The following is a 13,161-nucleotide window of genomic DNA, read 5'->3' as shown; positions in this document are numbered from 1 at the left end:
AAAACATTACAATGTAAAGCGTGGGCCACCGAGCATAGCTGTAGGGTGTTCTGAGTGGGAATAATGAGCGATATCTATTTAAAATGAAGGTTTTTCTCTCACGCTTTCTCTGAAGAAAAAGAGAGAGTAGAGGAGTAGAGAAGGCGCACACGTCGGCAGAGACCTCAGGCTCTGCTCTTTCTGTGACACGGACGTTGGTTAGTACGTTGCAGATGCACCGCACTCATCAAATCTCTATCAATACTAATTTACTAATATCAATAATAATCTGTTTCCCAGCGGACCAGTGTCCCAGGTGGGGGCAGTGGGCTTCTCACAGCTCCCTGAGCTCTTCAGCGTAGGCGTCAATAAAACTGACTACAGCTCCCAAGCTATTGACAGTTATTAAAAATGACCTTGATGTAATGTCATGCCTATCAAAACAAAGGCGGTGTGCTAAGGATTATGAGAGCTCTGGGGTGGGGGGTGTGCGCGGCAGCCCGGAGCCGGTGGGCAGGGGCAGATCTACCTCTCGGACGATTATCGGTTCTCTCAGCCTCTGCTCCCAGACAGACACTTGCTCTCCAAAGGTCTTGACTGGAGCTATGTGGGGCCCCCATGGGTTTTGCAAAGAGCTGCTGTGTCCATCATTTCAACAGTTAATGTGGTGACAGGACCCCGAACTCTGCTGAGGGCCTCCAACTCTGAGCAGCACAGCTGGCCAATGCGCCCTTGCTGGCACCCTGGCTGGGGACGCACGGAGGGCAGCAGATCAAGAACGCTGTCCTAGTTTTTCTACGATTTTGTGAGTGCGGGGATCAGGCTCCGTTTTAAAGCCTGCTCTCCCCTCCCGCTCCATACGAGGATTTCGTGGCAATTTTAATAGATGGTCCTTAGATACACACTTGAACAACTGTTGGGCGTGAATATTTAATAGCCCCAAAGTTTATTAATTGTTGTCACTGACACCAAAATGCTTCCCCACCCCCATATGAACAAGCGCTAGAGCAGAGAAGCAAATGGATCACAGTGTCTGAAACAAATCAGCTTTTCAGAATGTTGCTTTCAGATGGACAAAACTTCTGTCCTTCTGTAGACTGACCAAGGTGTAGGTTCTGAAATGCCTCATGTGCTTCCTCCCTCCCACCACAGAGCGCCCCGATGCCGAGACAGGCTTGCCCATGCAGCAGGGGCCGGCATCTGCGCCATGAAGCCTGCGCTCTCAAAGGAAACCAATTTTTCTAAAATAAAATTACTGGACCTCTTGGCTTCAGCTAAGCCCTGAGCTAGTTAAGGTCCTTCTGTCTCTTCTTAATAGACATCCCTGAAGGAAATCGTCAAGACCCTGCTAGGAATTTTCCCTAATTTTATTAAGGGGTAACTTGTTCTGCAAACTTTTTTTCAATTGATAACAATATTGGTTCTGAGAAAATTCAAAACAGTCTACTGATGAGGGTTGTAATTGCTTGAGACTAAAAGGCTAAATAAAAACAAAACAAGCTATTAGAAAGGCACACCCTGATGGTTATGTCAACCAAGTCTAAACATCAAGGACTTGGGTTTTTCTTTTTCTTCTGACAAGCATCTGTCTTTATAAAACTTGAAGATTCTTGGATTCCGTTCTTTTTAATGTCCGTTAGGGGTGACGAATCCCAACTGACTAGTCGGTATGCACATCTCTCCTTCCTCTGTGGTCAGATAATGTACGAAACATCTAGTAAGTAGGCTTATGGGTTCTTAGATTCCTGGAACAAAATGCAGAAGTACATGGGGCTGAAGGAATGGCCACATGGTCTTGCCCCTGAGATCACCTGTCTAGGTATCACCCATCCGTCTATCCATCAAATATCCGTCTGTCTACCATCCCTCTGTCTCTGTCTATGCATCGTCTATCATCCATCCGTGGGTGGCTTACAAACTGTCACTTTTCATGGCATTGTACACATGGACATTCATAAACTGAATGATCAATATTGCCCCACTACAGCGCATCAGAGTAATCCGGAAGGATTTGCCCATTTGAAGTCTTCCAGGAGCTGGGCCCTGGGCTTGGCCTGCTGGCAGAAATGAGGTTTCGCCCATCTGTACTCTGCTCTCAACTAGGAACTCAGTGACAGCACTCTTTCTCTGTGTACTCCATCTACATCACACGCTTCTCCAGAGTCCAGCCCCAGATGCACCTGCATGACAGCGTGATCTGGGAACAGCTCTGAAGTCTCCACCTGAATCATTCTGCGTGACCAACAAGGGCAGCCTGGTGGTGGAGTGAGCAGGGTCCTGGGACACTGTCACCATAGATTTGCAGCGTGGATGAATTAATCATATGTTCAGCTATCTATTGCTGTCCCTCCAATAAATAAATAAGCAACAAAAATACCCATAATGACTTAAACAATGTTACTCCTCATGGTTTCTAAAAACCCCCAATTTAGGAATGACTGAGCTGGGAAGTCCTAGCTGAAGTTCTTGTGAGAAGTTGACAGCAAGAGCCAGGCAGGAAAGAACCAAAGCAAACGTGGGCTGGCAGATCCCACTCTATCTTCGTGGAGCCCCAGGCCTCTCAACGTGGTCTTTTTGAGTGGGCTAATCTGGGTTTTCCCACAGTATAGAGGCCTCAGGACCATGAGCCCTCCCAGCTCTGGGCTCCAGGCATGCTATCCCAGCAGTCCAGAACTGCAGCACTGCCTTTTATCATCCCCATCCTCTGGAAGCCACCTGATATTGATTTGAAAATTCTTAAAAATTCTAACTTATACCCTGACTCTGAAGAGAAGCAAATGAAGGGGTATCTCAGAAGGTAGAAAAGAAAAGGTCAGAAGCACGTCTGAGCGAGATCCTTCATCACCCCCCCACCAACAGCAAGTTCACATCCATCCTTGGACAGAAGGTCCTCCTCGGGAACTGGGATCCAGCCCCAGTCAGCAAGGGAGTGTGGGCAGCTCACCCAGCGGCAACTCAGGTCATTGCCACACAGACCACAATCATACTGTGGACCTTGTCATGTCCTGTGAAGTGGCTCTGGTGTCTCTTCAATGTGGCCCAGAGCCCTGGAGAACATGGGCTCAGAGGAACCCCCATGAATGAGGAAGCATTTATGGAAACCCAGGTGTCCAACAGAGAATGTCCACCATCATGTGGCAGCAAACAAGACAAGTCTGGATGGATTGGAGAGGGTCAATCAGAGGAACATTTTAATTGAACTGCATCAACCTCCCCATGGTGGGCACAGATCAGAGCCAAGAGAGATCGCAGTCCATGATCTCTCCTGCAGGAAATATGAGAGCCTGTGAGTACCTGGTTTTCCCAGGTGGACAGGATGTTGCAGTCCAGAGTGCTGAGTCATGAGTTGCATGACTCTGGGTGAGAAGAAGCTGGGAGGGATGACAGGGATGAGGGTCCACTGACTGTGTCATGGACGTCATCAAGAAGCCCAGCCATGAGCTGCTGGGGGTGCTTCACTGACAGATTCTCCAACTGGTCCATGCATTTCACATACACACACGTATGCACACATGCACACACACATGCACACTGCATCACCTGCTCCTTGTGCATGTTCCCTGTGGCAGTGAAGGCAAGCTTTGGCAGCCTCCCTTGGAGGTCTACTGAATGTCAGTCAGGATCTATGGGCCAGGAAGAGACCATACACTTGAGTATTAGCTCCACTCTTGGGAAAGCAAATGCCTGGATTCAGGCAGGCGGAGAGAAGTCTCTCAAGCAAGAATTCAGCACGAGAGGAAGCAAGCAACATGGAGGAGATGATGGCATAGAAGGTCCAAGAAAGCCTCTGAATCCCTAAGAGGGCTGAAAAGTCTGTGCGCAAAGTCAGGAAGATGTGGCTGCTATGGCACATATGAAGTCAGCAGTGCAAGAAAAAAAGAAAAAAAAAAAAAAAAAACCAGGAGAAATCAAAGAAGCATGTTAATACCAAAGAATCATGATGATCTTCAAACAACTGATTCCAAAGGCACACAGCTCTGCTATTTACCCAATAAAGCATACAAAATAGTGGTTTAAAGAGGCAAGAAAACTCAGAAAGACAATTCAACACAGTCAGGAAAAGAATGTACCAATAAAATGTGAAGTTTAATAAAAGAGAAATCAGAAAAATAGAACAATGACATGAGTGAAACGAAAACAGGAACAGAGAGCTCCGACTACGGAAGGGATCAAGCAGAGGAAAGAAGCACGAAGGTAGATGACAGGGCTTGGGTGGTCCTGTGGGGGAGAGCAAGGACAGGGGAGCAGAAGAGTGAGGAGAGCCCATGTGAGCTGTGGGCTTCTGTCAAGAGAAATAGAATGGGAGTTACTGGAACCCCAGAGGAGAAGAGAAGAAGAAGGGGGCAGAAGGTACATTTAAAGGAATAATGGCTGGGAACTTCCAAATTTAGGGAATATCCATGTTTATGAAGTTCGCAGGTCATGGATGGACTTGTGATTCTGGTTCTCCAACTATAGCTCAGGATAGAAAAGACAATTAGAAACTCAAACCTACACTCAGAAAAATATGGGGATAGTTAGTTGTCTAAGCGGCATCCACACCGTGTTGAAGCAAAGGAATGCCTGAACAGCGCACTCTGTGCTTGAGCAAGATGCAGAAGAACGTTCTGACAGCAACGCAAAAATGTGTCCACGTGGGATGTGGAAAATCACAGACAACGTGTTTATTGTAGAAGAAAATACAAGCAATGGAACAGAACCAAATGTCTTAAGATCCGTTCATAGAAAATTTTATTAGAATGTGTATCTGAGAATCAACAGAATAAGGACTAAAATGCAAGATGATGAAGCAAGATAAAGAGATAAGAAGGAAAATTTTAGGTTTAAAAAATAAGTGAATACCAAGGCAATATAATTACGGAACTAATAAAAATCTTCACAACAGGAACAGAGTCAACGTAATTAAAGTTAGATAGTTCCAGTGAATGAAGATGAAAGCAGTGAACATTAAATCAAATAAAGATATGGATTAAGAAACAGAGATTGTCTTACAAAAGGCTGCTTGTTGTTTCTGAAATAGAGACACCAAAATGTGATTCGAAAATACATTCACAGATATGAGAGTTTCTCTGAAGTTAACAGAGAACCACTTCTGCTGATCAGAAAATAGATGATTTCCCAAGAAATAAGCATCATTCATGAAATGCACGTCATGCAAGCATCTCTTCTCACTCTACTCAACTTTAAGAATTGGAATATAATTTTCTGGGATCAAGACAGAAAATAAAAACAAAAACATATTAACTACAAAGGGAAAAATACTAGTATTCTGCCACCAAGAGAAAATGATGGAAAATCTACAAACTTTTGAAGAAATTACAATTTGACCTTAAGAATAGTATATTGAGTTGGGGTGCCTGGGTGGCTCAGTGGGTTAAAAGCCTCTGCCTTTGGCTCAGGTCATGATCCCAGGGTGCTGGGATCGAGCCCTGCATCGGGCTCTCTGCTCAGTGGGGAGCCTGCTTCTCTCTCTCTCTCTCTGCCTGCCTCTCTGCCTACTTGTGATCTCTCTCTCTGTCAAATAAATAAATAAAAATATTTTAAAAAATAGTATATTCAGTCATAATGTCATTCAAATGTAAAAGTTACAGGCATCAGACACCAGGGGAAGCATACAGAACCCATCGCTGGGCATGAGGGAAACTATTTGTCAATGAAATCAAGTGTTTAGAAATTACATTTAGAGCACTGGGTTTTACATGCAAACAATGAATCATGGAACACCACATCAAAAACTAATGATGCACTGTCTGGTGACTAACATAACATAATAAAAAATTACAAATAAAATAAAATAATTAAAAAATTAGAAATTGTGTTTGGCTGGAAAACGTGGAGATCTGATCAGCAGTGCAGTTGACAAGTAAAAACTCAGAGACGAGCCACCTAAGACATGCTCTGCAGCTTGAGACAGCGTTCATTAACCTAGGGTCTTTCTGCTTTTCTGCTCTCTAAGAGTATTATTACAGACTTGGTGGTTTCCTCGGGATTAAAAGATGGCTGCTGGGGTACCAGCCATCAAGTCCACTTTCCAGGATGAAAGAATGAATGGTCAAGGTGCATAACTTGTGCAACACAGGGTACAACTTAGGCAAGTCAGCACTCTCCGCAGTGGATATTCATAGAAGCCATGGGATGTGAAAAGAATGGAGAGAACAAGGAAGGACGAAATGTCCCAGTCTCTGACAACTCTGTTAAAGAGGACGTGTCCTTTATGAGTCGCCCCCCCACGACCCTCTCGCTGTCAGCCCTTCAAACATGTTTTCTCCTCTAGTCCCCCAAGCTGGTGATGTCAGTCCTTGTGTAGGTGGGCTTCTCAGCAGCTGCCGGCACAGTGGATTTCTCTTCCTTGAAATAATTCCCCAACTTGCCTTGGGGGCCCACACCTCCCACTGCTCCCCATCTCAGGGACCCTCGCACACTCCTCATACGTGGTCCTTCTCTTCTCAGATTCTGCATCGTGAAGTGCCCTGGTCTCTGTCACACATCTCCTGTCTTCTGAATCTATTGTTTCTCTGAAATGTCACCAAGCACTCCCCTCCACAGGCACGTCCCTCCACGTGCCCACTACCCCCGGGGACACCCCGCCCTCCAGTCTTCTCCCCATGGCACGTAGGGCAGCATCCAAAGCCTCCCTTGGCTTTCCAATAAACTGGGAATGAAGTTAAATTTCCTTCCATCCAGTACAAGCGGCCGCTCTGGGCCTGCCCCTCCCTCCCTGCCAGGGCCTTTTGGCTTTTCACTGCTGTCACAGCGGCTGACTCAGAAGTTTCTTTGGGTCCTCACCTGGGTCACTCCTTCCTGTGTTTGGGGTGGCTGAGGCGGCCCCTTTAGGAGGGAAATTGAACGTGCAGCTGACCTTTCCACCCAGAAGGTCCACTTCTCCGCCTTCGCCTTGCCGTATTTTTCTCGGCATTCGTCACCACGTGCTATCGCGCATCGTCACCTCTCTGCTGTGTCACCACTCTGTGCCCACCACCCGTGCGTGGGCCGGGCTTCCTTGCACTGGGCCGCCGTCCCCGGCCGGGGCTCGCATGTCTGGGACGCATCCGCGGATCCCGACCCCGTGGTTCAGAAACAGGGACCTCCTCCTGCAGCCGGATACAGACGAGTCGCTAGAATCACAGATGGAGATGACGGGACCCAGTGTGGGCTGTTCTGTCCGTGACCTCCACTTGGCCCTTTGGGACAGGATTTAAATTTATTATTTTCTTCTACTGTGAAGACAATTTTCCTGCTCTTTCCTACGTACTTTAGAAAACAAGCAGGAATTAAAGGGTAAGGTCTGCTTTCTAGATACATGGTGTCTTTCCTTTTAGTACCTTGGTATTTAAAACAAACAAACAAACAAAAAACAGCCTTGGTGAAAAAGTAGTCTGTGTAGGAACATCTACAGGCTAGAAAGTTAACTTTGGGGACTGCATACAGAGAGGGAGAGACTCTCAAGCAGGGTCTGAGGTCTGCGCCGGCCTCACACGGCCCACGTCCCAACCGTGAGATCATGACCTGAGCCAAGAGTCGGCGTCGCCGAGTGAGCCACCCGGAGGCCACGGAGAACGTTAACTTCGGATTGTAGCTACCTGGGGTAGGGGTGGGGGACAGGGAGGAGTCACGGAGATGCACAGGCCAAAGCACTGCTGGCCACTGCACGTTTTAGAAAGGTTTTCCGCGAATTCTGGGTGCTGCTGGGTCTTACTCACCGGAGTGGAGCCAGGGGAGAGCTCCCATCCGGACGACGCGTGCCGGGAGGAGGAGGGCGGCCGCAACACTCAAGCCGGGAGGAGCCTGGAGCGCGGGACCCATGGGGACCTCAGGACACGGCGGCGCAGGGACATGGAGGGTCCCCCTCGCCCCCCCTCCCCGGCTCTCACACCTGCCGGGGGACCAAGGCTGAGCCGTTCCCGGAGGATGGAGAACCTGAAGCAGAAGCGCAGCCCGTGAGGATGAAAAGAACACCTCTTTCTCCGCGGCGCCGCGTGCGTGGAGACAGTGTCCCCGGTGACCGGCAGGAAGGCAGGCCTGCGCCCTCCCCCGGCGCCTCCGAGGGCGACAGGAGGCCAGGTGCGGTCCTGGGCGGGTGCCCACGACACCCTCAGGAAAGAGGGGCCGCCGGGCCTGAAGAGCAGGGGCAGCACGGGGGGTGCAAAGCGGAGACCGGCCCGGGGTGAGGGGTGCTGGTCATCAAGGGGGCAGACTCGGGGCATGAGAGAGGCCCCGTGCCCCGTGGGGACCGCTGTAAGTGTACCGGCGGGATAGCAATGGTCCCCCAAGGGGTCCGCTCATGCCTGCCCCGCGCCATCCTGAGGAAACCCTGGGAGGGGTGGGGACATGGGGACGGCACCCGGCCCTGCACCCCGGTTCTCAGGGTGAGGAGGAAGCCCGCTGTGGCGGTATGGGGCACTTCTATAGGAAAGCCCAGTCACCGGCAGGACGCCGTAGGAGGTAAAACCGGGAGATGGGGAGCTGTTCTGCCATGTCAGTGAGGCGGAAAGAGGCCAGGGGGCACCGCGCCCCAGCAGTCAAGGAGTGTCCCTTTCCCTGGCTTTCCAGAAGCGGAGCCAGCATCTGCCAAGCTTGCTCCCCCACCTGCAGAGAAACAGCCCCTGGGTCCCCAGCAGCCCTGGTCCCACCCGCCGGACGTGGTGCCCTGAGAGGGGCTCAGCCTTTGTCCCTGGTCTGCAGTGCTGACTGCTAAATGCTTCACAAGGGACTCTCTGGGGGGACAGGGTTTTGTGCAGTTTCTGCCGTGCGAACACTCCTACTAAGGCTCCAGGTACCAGCGTGGCTTCCGCCAGTTCGCAGCATCCCCAAAACTTAACATGTGGAGTATTGTTGAGTAAGTCCCTGATTATATTAGCATTTCCATTCAAGCTTGGGGTTTTACTTTATTTTATTTTATTTTTTAAAATTCATTTATTTATTTGTCAGAGTAACAGAGGGTGCAAACACGGGGATGGACAGAGGGAGAAGCAGACTCCCCGCTGAGCAGGGAGAGGGCTGTAGGACTCGATCCCAGGACCCTGGGATCACAACACCAGCCGCAGACAGATGCTTCACCGACTGAGCCACTCAGGCATCCCTCAGGCTTGGCGTTGTAAACTTCTGCCTTTTGTTTTCATTATTTTGTCTCCAGAATCCACTTGCACCACCAGAGGACCTCCTCTGTGCTCCTAGGGAGTTCTTTTCTTTTGGTGGTACCTGGGCCATTGGTTCTTAAAAGCCAGGCTTCCCCTGAGGGTTGGGAAAGAGCAGTTGTGGTTCTGATTAACCTTCACATAGCAAACAAGCAAAGGTAAGCAGATAAAGAAACTAGTTGAGGTTACCCGCTGAGAGATTTTACATTTAAAATTCGGTGAATACCATTTGAAAAGGGAACAATATCTTCTTGCGGATTTACTTTGTGGAAGTCACTGCATGGGTGGCACAGACAATCCTGTGTGTTTGTGTTTTACCTCTGGACAAAGAATCTCCGCAAAAGGGGAAGGCTACCGTGTTGAGATGTTAGCTACTGAGAAGCTGTTTGGTGGTAGATTTGGGATTCAAGCAGGAATTTCCGAATTCAAACCCTTTTCCCACATGACATTGGAGAACACACTGAGCTCTGATACGCGGAGTGCCGCATCTGACCCCGGGCAGGAAGGGGCTGGTCCTGTTCCCCCTTCCCCAGACCGGGGCCACCTTCAGCTCCACTTGCCCTGGACGGCGGCGGGCCCCATTCGGAACTCCTTGCCCGTGTGGTCCCTTTCGCTCCCCACTATTAATTCTGAGCGCCTCCCCCATGCCCGGGCTGCCTTAGAACCAAGGGCCAGGTGGCAAAAGAAAGAGAAATTTATGAGAGAAATAAATAGAGGAGACAATCAAACGGTAAAACAAGTAAGTGAACAGTATATTGTGTGCTCTCTAGAGTAGAACCCCGTCGCCAGGACGAGTTTTGACGTGTTCGACACTGGGTCTGCCACCTAGAGTGACGCTCTGTAAAGACCGGTACTAAGTACTCTTTGAAGGACACCATTTTCATGAGTGAAAGACAGTTATGGAATATAAAATTTGAATGCTTCTAAGAACACAAATATCATAACTTGGGGGAATTTTGTGTAGTGTTTCTTTACATATTGCCTTTACTGAAAGAATCACCTTTACTAAAGTGTATTCAATTATCTCCTTTTATATGACACTTTGCAAATAATTACTGAACGTCTTTGGGGACAGCTGACTTTGTCTTATCTTCTTAGGAAGGATTCATATAGATACATGAATATGTACCTAGGTATATGGGATGTGTATGAGTATATGATTATCTGTTCATGGATATGAGCAGTCACGTATATGCACGCACACGGGTACATAGCCCTATATCTAAATGTCAGTTACTGTACTGAAACTAGATGTATTAAAAATTCTAATCAACTAGTCAAATATTATCCATTAGTAAACGAGAGAAAGACACTTTTGGCATAATAAGATAATATTTGTTTTCCAAATTTGTGGCTGAGAAACAAGGTCCTGGCGGTGAGCCTGAGTTTCCTGATAATGGCCGATATGTCATGTCCGTAGTGAAAGGTCCACGTTACCAGGCTCATGTTTCATAATCCATTTTGTTTGTCTCCTGCTTTGCACCCATCCAGTCCTTTCTGAATGCATATGCAAAGTGTCAGATCCCGACTGTGATTGATAATTCACCCACAGACGACTAATTTATAAATACATCCCAGCTGAAGCCTGACTCCGCCCCCTAAGCCTTGATGTCATTCCTCCGCACCGTGAGTGAGAGAAGCTCATCTGAACCCGGCACTTTGGAGATTGGGTACCTCCTCCTCACCCGCAGGTGCCAGCAGGGCTGTTTCAACACACAGAGGTTAACCACCTCCTTACTCACCCACACAAAATTTCAGGCCTGGGAGCACAACAAATGTCTCTGGAAGTGGAGGCCATCCTCGGAACTGACCCCGATAGGCCATCTGTTATGTCGGCATACCTCCCTCGGAGTTTCTACAATGTGGATTATATCATCTGATACGTATAATTATAAAGCTAAATCCTCATTAATCGCAGTAAAAATTCCTTAGTCCATGTCTGCACGAAACACACACAGACGTGCGGGACCAGCATACGGTTGAGCAGTACCACAGTACCTACCCCAAACTCCTTGTACGTCGTTGCTGGGGGCACCGGGGGACATGGCAATGATGCAGGAACGGCTGTGTTTCATTGCAAGCCCTTAGGTATTATTTGATATATTTATTTCAGTCATGTGTGGTTTCATGAAGTTGAACCACTTGAAATTGTCACTTGTGTAGAGTGAAAAACACAGTAGCGTATTGTCAGTTTCCCAGAGTTCTCGGTAACTTTGTGACTTTCCCGGTAACCGCTGACAAAGAAGCAGGTCTCAGCCCCGAGTTAAGGATGAGCCGAGCGGTCGTAACAAGTGAAACCTGCTGCAGGGTGAAGACGTGTCCTCTCACAGAGCAATGTTTTCACGTCGAAAACTGAATTCCAAGTAAAAAACTCTGCGGCACTACTCTCCCAAAGTGTTAATTGCTGCTGAAACCACCTATTTATTGTTCTCTTACGTTTTCCTCAAGAATCGATCACTTCAAAAATACTATTGTATTACTCTATCTCTTGCATCTTTTTAATTCTTGAATAATGTAAACATTTAATCAAGCGGTGATGAATGCTTAGACACAAAATTCCATATTTTAATGGGAATAAAATAATTACCTTCATTTCTGGCAACACCCTGCAGTCCGTGTAGTTTTGTTCACGTAACTTCTCCAGAAGCCGTAAGTAAAGTGCTCGTCCTGGACGTCCACCAGGTTTGAGTCACTCCGGACTTGCAGCCACTTGCCCTGGTCTGCTGTGAATGGCTTTGTGATAAACCACAGTCCCGTCGATGGAAATTTAGTTTTCTTCTCTTGGCACTTGCTTCTAAACTTAACTACCCCACTTCAATTATTTTTATGGCATACTTTATGCACATGCCACGTTGGGTTGGTTCATTATTTTCTTCTTTTTAACTAATTTCCAAATTTGATTTTGTGAAACAACAGCGCAGATTCCTTGGAATGCTATAGTGTCGCCCTCTGGTTCCCTCGTAGGCGACATCGGAGCCTCAGTTTCAGAGGAGAAGCAGCCTTCACTCAGGCCAGCCGCCTCCCCTGGGCTCACCTTCACCCCATCACGTCATTTGTGCTCGGCCCTTGAACGGATGTCTAAAGTCAGAGAGCATTTCGGGGCACCTATTTCTTGCTCTGGGGAAGGTGCGGAGGTGTCGCAGGGGCCCTAGACCGAGTCTGGGCCAGCAGGCTCCCCGCCGACGGGCAGACACACTCAGGCACATCACCTTCAACTACCTCAGTTTCTCACCTGTGCGATGAGGGTCGTGTGCTCCAGCCGGTTAGTTCTTTTTGGGTGTCAGGATTTTAAGATCCAGCAAATAGTAGATAAGCCCACCCTCTTCGTGTGCCTGAGCAAGACACGGACCGACACTCCCACCACGGGTAAGGGACATGGTGCACTTAAACCCGTGTGCCTCCCTCTGGAACGCTGAACGATACGCCTTCCCACTCAAGGCACCATAAGCCTTCAGTGTCTTCTGGCGCTTGGAGTGGTTCTGAAACCACATCTGCAGGTCCCGAAAGTCACTGCCAAATGAAGCAAATGTGTGTTTAAGAAAGTGGGCCAGCCTGAGACCACACTCTCTGACTGCGGGAATTACTCCCACGGACCGCCAACTGCCGCGCCTAACACTCCACTCCGTTGAGAAGTTATAATACAGCCCTTTAACACGCCATCCAAAGCTAAATTCCCTAACTACTTAATTTTAGCCCCAGGTTCTCACTGGCCGAGTTCTTTTTAAACCATAATGACTGCATTGCAGAAACCGATTAAACACACAGTTCACTGCAAACACAGTGCGCGCGGCTCCCTTCTGAGTGATCGGTGTTCGGTGAAGTCTTTTATCCTTCTTGGGTCATCGCCGATTGGCGCGTGATTTCGGATACACATGTATGACTTCCTCAGCTCTCCTCTGAAATCTCTAGCCAGTCGTGGGGATCGAAAAGGCCTCAGAGCCCGTCTAACACACGCCAGGACGGGCACCTCCACCAGCGGGCCCGGCGGTCCAGACGCGCCAACATGGAGGGTTTCAGAAGCCAGACCCACGGAGGAAGCCTCATGCAG

Source organism: Mustela lutreola, chromosome 11 (genome assembly GCF_030435805.1).
Source record: "Mustela lutreola isolate mMusLut2 chromosome 11, mMusLut2.pri, whole genome shotgun sequence".
Taxonomy (NCBI): Eukaryota; Metazoa; Chordata; class Mammalia; order Carnivora; family Mustelidae; genus Mustela; species Mustela lutreola.
The sequence above is the reverse complement of the archived record's forward strand: the minus strand, read 5'-3'. Positions refer to the sequence as shown.